At 32.6% G+C, this 6,870-nt stretch overlaps 1 pseudogene; it reads right to left on the minus strand.

The window, feature by feature from the left end:
• Positions 1–1,595: 1,595 nt before the first annotated feature.
• Positions 1,596–2,436, minus strand: LOC107903867 (tubulin alpha chain-like; annotated as a pseudogene).
• Positions 2,437–6,870: the final 4,434 nt, after the last annotated feature.

Consider the following 6,870-nt stretch of genomic DNA (forward strand, 5'->3'; position numbering starts at 1 on the left):
TTAGTATAAGTGGTTTAGTCCAAAATTCAAGTGGTTGTTGAAAATGAGGTATTGGGGCCTCATTTTCATAATTTAAGGCCTTAAATGTTTTTATTAAATATTTATAGAGTCGTATTATAGGTGAATTGAAGTTTGGTTCGGTAATTTTCACGATTATTGCTTAATTAAGGTAAAAGAATTAAATTGTAAAAGATGTAAAAATTAATTGCTATAGATTTAAAATACTAAAGGAACCAAAATAGTGATTAAACCATGGTTAAAAATTCCAAGTGGTGGTGACATGATTAAATCCACTAACTTTTGGGCTATTTGCTAATTTAGTCTTAATTAGTTTATGGTTAAATTTAAATTAAGCTTGTTTAGTTTGAATTTAATATAATTGAAGGACCAATTATGCAATTAAACCCTTTTTGAGTGGTAAATTTACCATTGAGGTATTAGTGGACGCTATAAGTGATGGAATTCATGAAATTTCAATTGTTTTTAAAGGACAATTTTGTTAATAGGTAAAAAGGTAAGTTAAAATTAAAGAATAACAAAATTAAAAAGGCATAATCATCTTTATTTCTTTCATCTAAAAATCAAAACTCCATTGCCAAAGGGGAAGGAAGCTTCGGTCACTTAGGGTTCCTTGATTGGGTAGGTAAACCTTGCCCGTTTTTAATAATCTTTATGTTTTTGAGCTCGTATTAGCTTAATCTAGCTAACCTAGGGGCTAATTTGTAAAATTTTTAAATGTTTTGGATTATGCCATTGATGAGTTTAGTATATTCTTACAGCACGTTTGGTTCGCTGTATTGGAATAGAGGCGTAATAGAATAGAGGCGTAATGGAATAGAAGTGTAATGGAATAGAGGCGTAATAGCAAATCAATTGTTTGGTTGAATGTAATGGAATAGAGGCGTAATAGCAATCTTGTGTTTGGTTGAATGGAATAGAGGTGTAATAGCATAATGGAAAAAATTAAAATGACTAGAATACCCTTAACATAAATTTGTTTGGGTAAATGATTATTGTTATTGTTATTTAAATTTTAATAAGATTATTAATATCAATAATAAATAATTTAATCATATTTAAACATAATTATTATTAAATATATTATAATTAAAATATATAATTTAAAAAAATTCTTAATAATTAATATTCTTATATGAATTTACTCAAATCATAATATATGATACTATAAAAGATAATTTAACATAATTATTATTAAATATATTATAATTAAAATATATAATTTAATAATATTCTTAATAATCAATATTCTTATATGAATTTACTCAAATCATAATATATGATACTATAAAATATAATTTAACATAATTATTATTAAATATATTATAATTAAAATATATAATTTAATAAAATTATTAATAATTAATATTCTTATATAATTTAATAAAACAATTAAGCAAAGATCCATTAAAACATGTTTTGAAGTTTGATACTACAATAGAGAATACAAACAAAAGAACCCATTTTGAAGCACGCATACTTTTTGAAGCATATGAAATTACTGCAAGTTAGAGCATATGAAATTAAGCAAAGATCCATTAAAACATGTTTTGAAGTTTGATAAAATAGAGAAGACAAACAAAATAACCCATTTTTATTAGCTGACCAATAAGTCCATTGGCAGATTTTACTCTATATTCTAGCCTAGTACTCATCCCCTTCATCTTCATCTCCTTCACCAGATTCCAAGCCCACTTCTTCATAATCTTTCTCAAGAGCAGCCAAGTCTTCTCTAGCTTCAGAAAACTCACCTTCCTCCATACCCACGCCGACATACCAATGCACAAATGCACGCTTTGCATACATCAGATCAAACTTATGATCAATCCTTGAGAACACTTCAGCAACACTAGTAGAATTTGAAATCATGCAAACTGCCCTTTGAACCTTGGCCAAATCCCCACCAGGTACCATAGTTGGAGGCTGGTAGTTGATGCCACACTTGAACCCTGTGGGACACTAATCAACAAACTGGATGGTCCTTTTGGTCTTGGTTGTTGCCACTGCAGCATTCACATCTTTAGGCACCACATCTCCTCTGTACATCAAGCAACAAGACATGTATTTCCCATGGCGTGGATCACATTTGGCCATCATTGAAGCTGGTTCAAATGCACTGCTTATGATTTCTGCTACTGATAGTTGCTCATGGTAAGCCTTTTCCGCTGAAATCACTGGTGCATATGAAGACAACATGAAATGGATTCTAGGGTATGGGACTAAATTGGTCTGAAACTCATTCACATCCACATTCAAAGCACCATCAAATCTCAAAGATGCAGTCAAGGAAGAAATAACCTGTAAATGATCCAAACATCATAAGTATACACATACAATGCAAACAATCAAATTAAAGCCATCATTTATTGTACCTGAGAGACCAGCCTGTTGAGATTAGTGTAATTCATTGGTTACATGTTTCCGTCTGTATTTGCGGTCCAGAACGGCCAACAAATCGAACAAATCCTGAACCAAAAACCTTTCTCCTTCTTTGGTGGTGCTGCCTTGGTATCCCTCTTGGCAATGAGACCAGCCATGAACTCAACAACAGCCTAATGTAGAAAGAAGTTGAATGAGTTAGTAGCTCATAAGAAATCAAACAGGAAAGGTCCTAGCAAGTTAAATTTGTAGCCAGATTAGTATTACCTGAGCACCCAATTTGATTACTTCTCTTGGTGGAACTTTTAGGGGAGTCTCATCAGCTCGTAAAACTCTCAATTTTGACAATAATCTGAAAGACTCGGGTAAAACTCTGATCTGGTTGTCACTTATGTCCAACTCTTCAAGCATCTCAAAATAATTGGTCTTGGTAAGGCTCTTAAATCTGCAAAGTTTTTCCCCACATTCAATTGATCTCAAGAACCAAAATAGATATTGAAGTAGGACAATACGATGAGACAAAATAATTTGTTTGTTTTTCCTCTTAATGTCATCACAATACTCTCTTGCAAGCACATTAACCTTCCTTTGATCCATGCCTAATTGGAAAATGTCCGCCTGTCCACATAAAGCAATTACAGCAGCTTTAGATAAATAAAAGTTTGAATTAACTTTATAACCTACAGGAAAACATAGAATGTACACAAGCAAGGGTACAGCTTGTAAAAAATAGTCCAGAATAAACTGTAGAAAAATGGAAGGAGATCAATAGCAACAATGTTGGAGATCCTTAACAGTTGTTCTTTGCTTAAACCGTTAAACTTAAAATAGCTATGTAGAGGAATATAATAGTAAATTTGGACCTTCAATCAAAAATTGGAACTTTCTTTATTTGGACACATTGAGAAAAAAATTCCAATTACTCCAATAAAAGGATACCAAATGATGTTATAATGAAAATTCTCAATTAGAAAAAGAAAAAGAAACAATGGATATCACTTAGAAAATACGCCTAATAAGCATTTATATGGTTAAAAAATTGAGTAATTTGTAGAAGTAACTTGAAACAGAGTGAGACTCGCACTTTTATTGAGATTTACTTATAAATCTACCTAAAGTTCTCTAAAAGCCTTGGAATCAGGAAAGGATAAAATCCAGAGCAGAAGCACATTAAGGAAAAATATGTCAGCACACTGCATGCATGGGTAAAGAATTTAGGTAGCTGACAACTCATGTTGCTCACTACGGCCCATAATTTGACAACACCTAGAAAAAAGCATTTTGTATTCGGAGTCAACAAAAGAATTACTACAAAATATTAATAAAACAAATCAAAAAGATCTTATTAGCCCCACATCTCATTATCTTGGGTAGCTTATTTCTGCGAGCTATATCCATCACAAGTGGCCAATACTCTGATGCCCTGGAGTTAATTTCATCTGAAGACCACAAGAATTCAACATTTAAAAAGAAACACAATAAATTTAAATGTAGAGCCATAGTATATGAATAAACAAAGTGAATGAAAGAAGTATGTTAGAACTTAGATCTGAAAACAAATGCAGCAAATAGCATAAATTTATTGAAAGGGAAATATGCATATAACAATTGTTTAAAAAAAACAATAAAATCAATAAAATAACTATGAAGAAGCTAAAACTTTGAAGTCAAATAATCAGAAAAAAGTTAAATTGTCAAATTTCAATCTGTTATGATGTGTTAGGAATAAATAAACAAATCCATAATTAACTTTTCTGTATAAATCAAATCCATCAAAGAGTTGATTGAATTCTGAGATTCAATCCCTACATCTATAGAGAAATCAATATAAGAGGACTATAAAATTTTGAGGGAAAAAAACATAAAGATTCTAAAAGAGAAAAAAAGAAAAAAGAAAAAGTAGAATACCTGAGCAATGTGCGTTCTGTCAGAAGGCTCGAAGCCATCATAGCAAATGGGTTCAGGTTTATGATTTAGAAAATTTAGCAGTTCATCCTCTTGAATACATTCTTCCCCTACACTTCTTATAATCTTGAACTTTTCTTCTAAACTCATCCTGAAACAATGATTTCAAAATATATAAATATATTTACTCGATTTCCATCTATAAAGAAATAGCAAAACAAAAAATTACAACGAAAATGACTCACTGTGGAGTTGAAGAGGAGGAGGGAGGTTGAGAATCGACAGAGAGAGACTGCATGCCGGAAGACGGTGGGGTCTGATCCGCAGGAGATTGGTCCGCCATCGGTTCAGAGAGTACTGCAACGACGTTGGAAAAGGGTTTACAATACAAAGTTGTGACGCCAAAGAGAGGTAAAAAAGAGAAGGAGAAGACAGTGAGGAGAGTGGAGAAGAAAGCTAGAAGGAAGAAACAGAAGACGGTGGATTTTGGGTAAAACAGAAGCGTGAATGGGGAGGGTAAAACAAGGAGGGTAAACTGAAGCGGCAGCTAATCTGGGCAAAAGAGAGGAATTAGAAATCGGTGGTTTTCACCGATTAGGAAAGTAATGTATTACACGCGTATTAGCAATACATTGAACCAAACGACGGAATAAAGAGGGATTAGGTGGGGCCCACCGATTAGGGGTGTATTGGCTATGCCAATACACCTAACCAAACATGCTGTTAAAGTTTTATGAAAGATTGAGTTTGGTTGCTAGATAAGACTATTTTGTAAATTAGTTTTTTGATAATTTTAATGATAAAGGACTAAAATCTTAAAGTGATAAAATTGCGAGGACTTGATATGAAATAACAGTAAATATGGGCAGGAATAGGGTCCCAAAAAATTTGGCTAAGCTTGAATTCAATTGAAAATGGTTAATTTGCATGATTTGAACTTAGGGACTAAATTACATAAAAGTAAAATATTAGGGGCAATTTTGTAAAATGTCTAAAAGGACTTAATCGTAGAGAATGAGTTATTTTTACTATTGTAATTATTTAACTAAATGAAATTATTATTTTATGATCAAGAATATGTTGATAATCGTGGAAAAGAAAAGGTTTCGGAGTAGTCTTTGTACTTGGGCTGTTATTGCAAATCAGTCCAGTAAGTTTGTACTATTATTTCTATATTATAATGATTTTATTACACATTCCATGTTATTGTAATTGTATCCAATGTTATACTTAGCTATTGAATGAGTAGAGAATACATGATAAATAAATACAATGATTATTTATCAGGCCTTGAGCTGGTGATACAGAACTTAACGATGGCTTGAGATCCTGCATATGTTGCGGATTCTCTATAGCTTGTGTGAGTAGCATTGTGAGGCGGTGATTATTTAGAAGGTACTATGTACCAGTGATACAGACCATAGCGATGGCTTGAGATTTTGCATGGGTTGTCTATTCTCTACAGCTTGTGTGAGTAGCATCGTGTGCCGGTCAAAGTTTTAAAGTTAACTTGAATGCGTGGTACCCTTTCAATTACCAAAATGACATGTTATTAGAACGATGACATGGTTATGATAATTTATCATGTGGCATTTTAATGATAAGAATTATCCAAGTATAAGTGTTCTCAGAAAGTTGAAACGATAATAATATGGAATATGATTTAAATTATTGTACTGACATTACTTACCGTTGTGAGCTGTGATTGACATAAATTCTGTTAAGAACCTTGTTGATTGGAACTCAGTTTAATAATATTTTTATTTGAATTATTATGTTTAATTTGGTAAGCTTTATTGTTTAAACGACGAACTTACTAAGCTTTATGAAAGCTTATTCGTCTTATTTGTCTTATTTCTTGTAGATACGTTTTGTAGAAATTGAGAGATCAAATCAGCTCGAAGAATCACACTATCCCGAGGAACTCTTTGGTATATTTGTAAATAACTTGGCTTCTATGGAATGTAATAGGTAAATGAATATGTTTGTAATGTTTTATAGCTTTGTATAGTGGTTTGGTATGTTTGATGTTGTGGAATGGTAACCTTATATGTATACCCGTTAAACTCTAAGTTAAGCATGAGTGTTTGAGCATGAATGGTATATGTCATGTTAGGGTATGGTTTGATGAGGTTGAGATAGGTTAAATGGTGTATATGTTATGTCTTGTAAACGATAGTTAGTGTAGTGAAAGTTTAAATACTTATAATGTGACTTGTATTTGTTGATTTGGTTACGTCTTGGGTGGATATATTTGGCTTGCTTGGGTTGCTCTTGACGTGTTTTGAGGTATTATGATGATGTGTTATAAATTGGGTTAGGTAACTATGCAATTGGATGGAAAATGAACATGATTTTGGTCACTTTAAGCACACACGACCTGGGACACGAGCTGTCACATGACCGTGTGTCACACACAGGCAATCCATATGGGTGTGTTCCCTAAACGTTTTTGGTGCAAGTTTCACATAGGTTGGCACATGGCTTGCGACATGGTTGTGTAACTCAACATTGAATTGAACACGACCTATGACACGGGCGTGTGAGGGTATTTCGAATGCTACATGA

This window comes from Gossypium hirsutum, chromosome D13 (genome assembly GCF_007990345.1).
Source record: "Gossypium hirsutum isolate 1008001.06 chromosome D13, Gossypium_hirsutum_v2.1, whole genome shotgun sequence".
Taxonomy (NCBI): domain Eukaryota; kingdom Viridiplantae; phylum Streptophyta; class Magnoliopsida; order Malvales; family Malvaceae; genus Gossypium; species Gossypium hirsutum.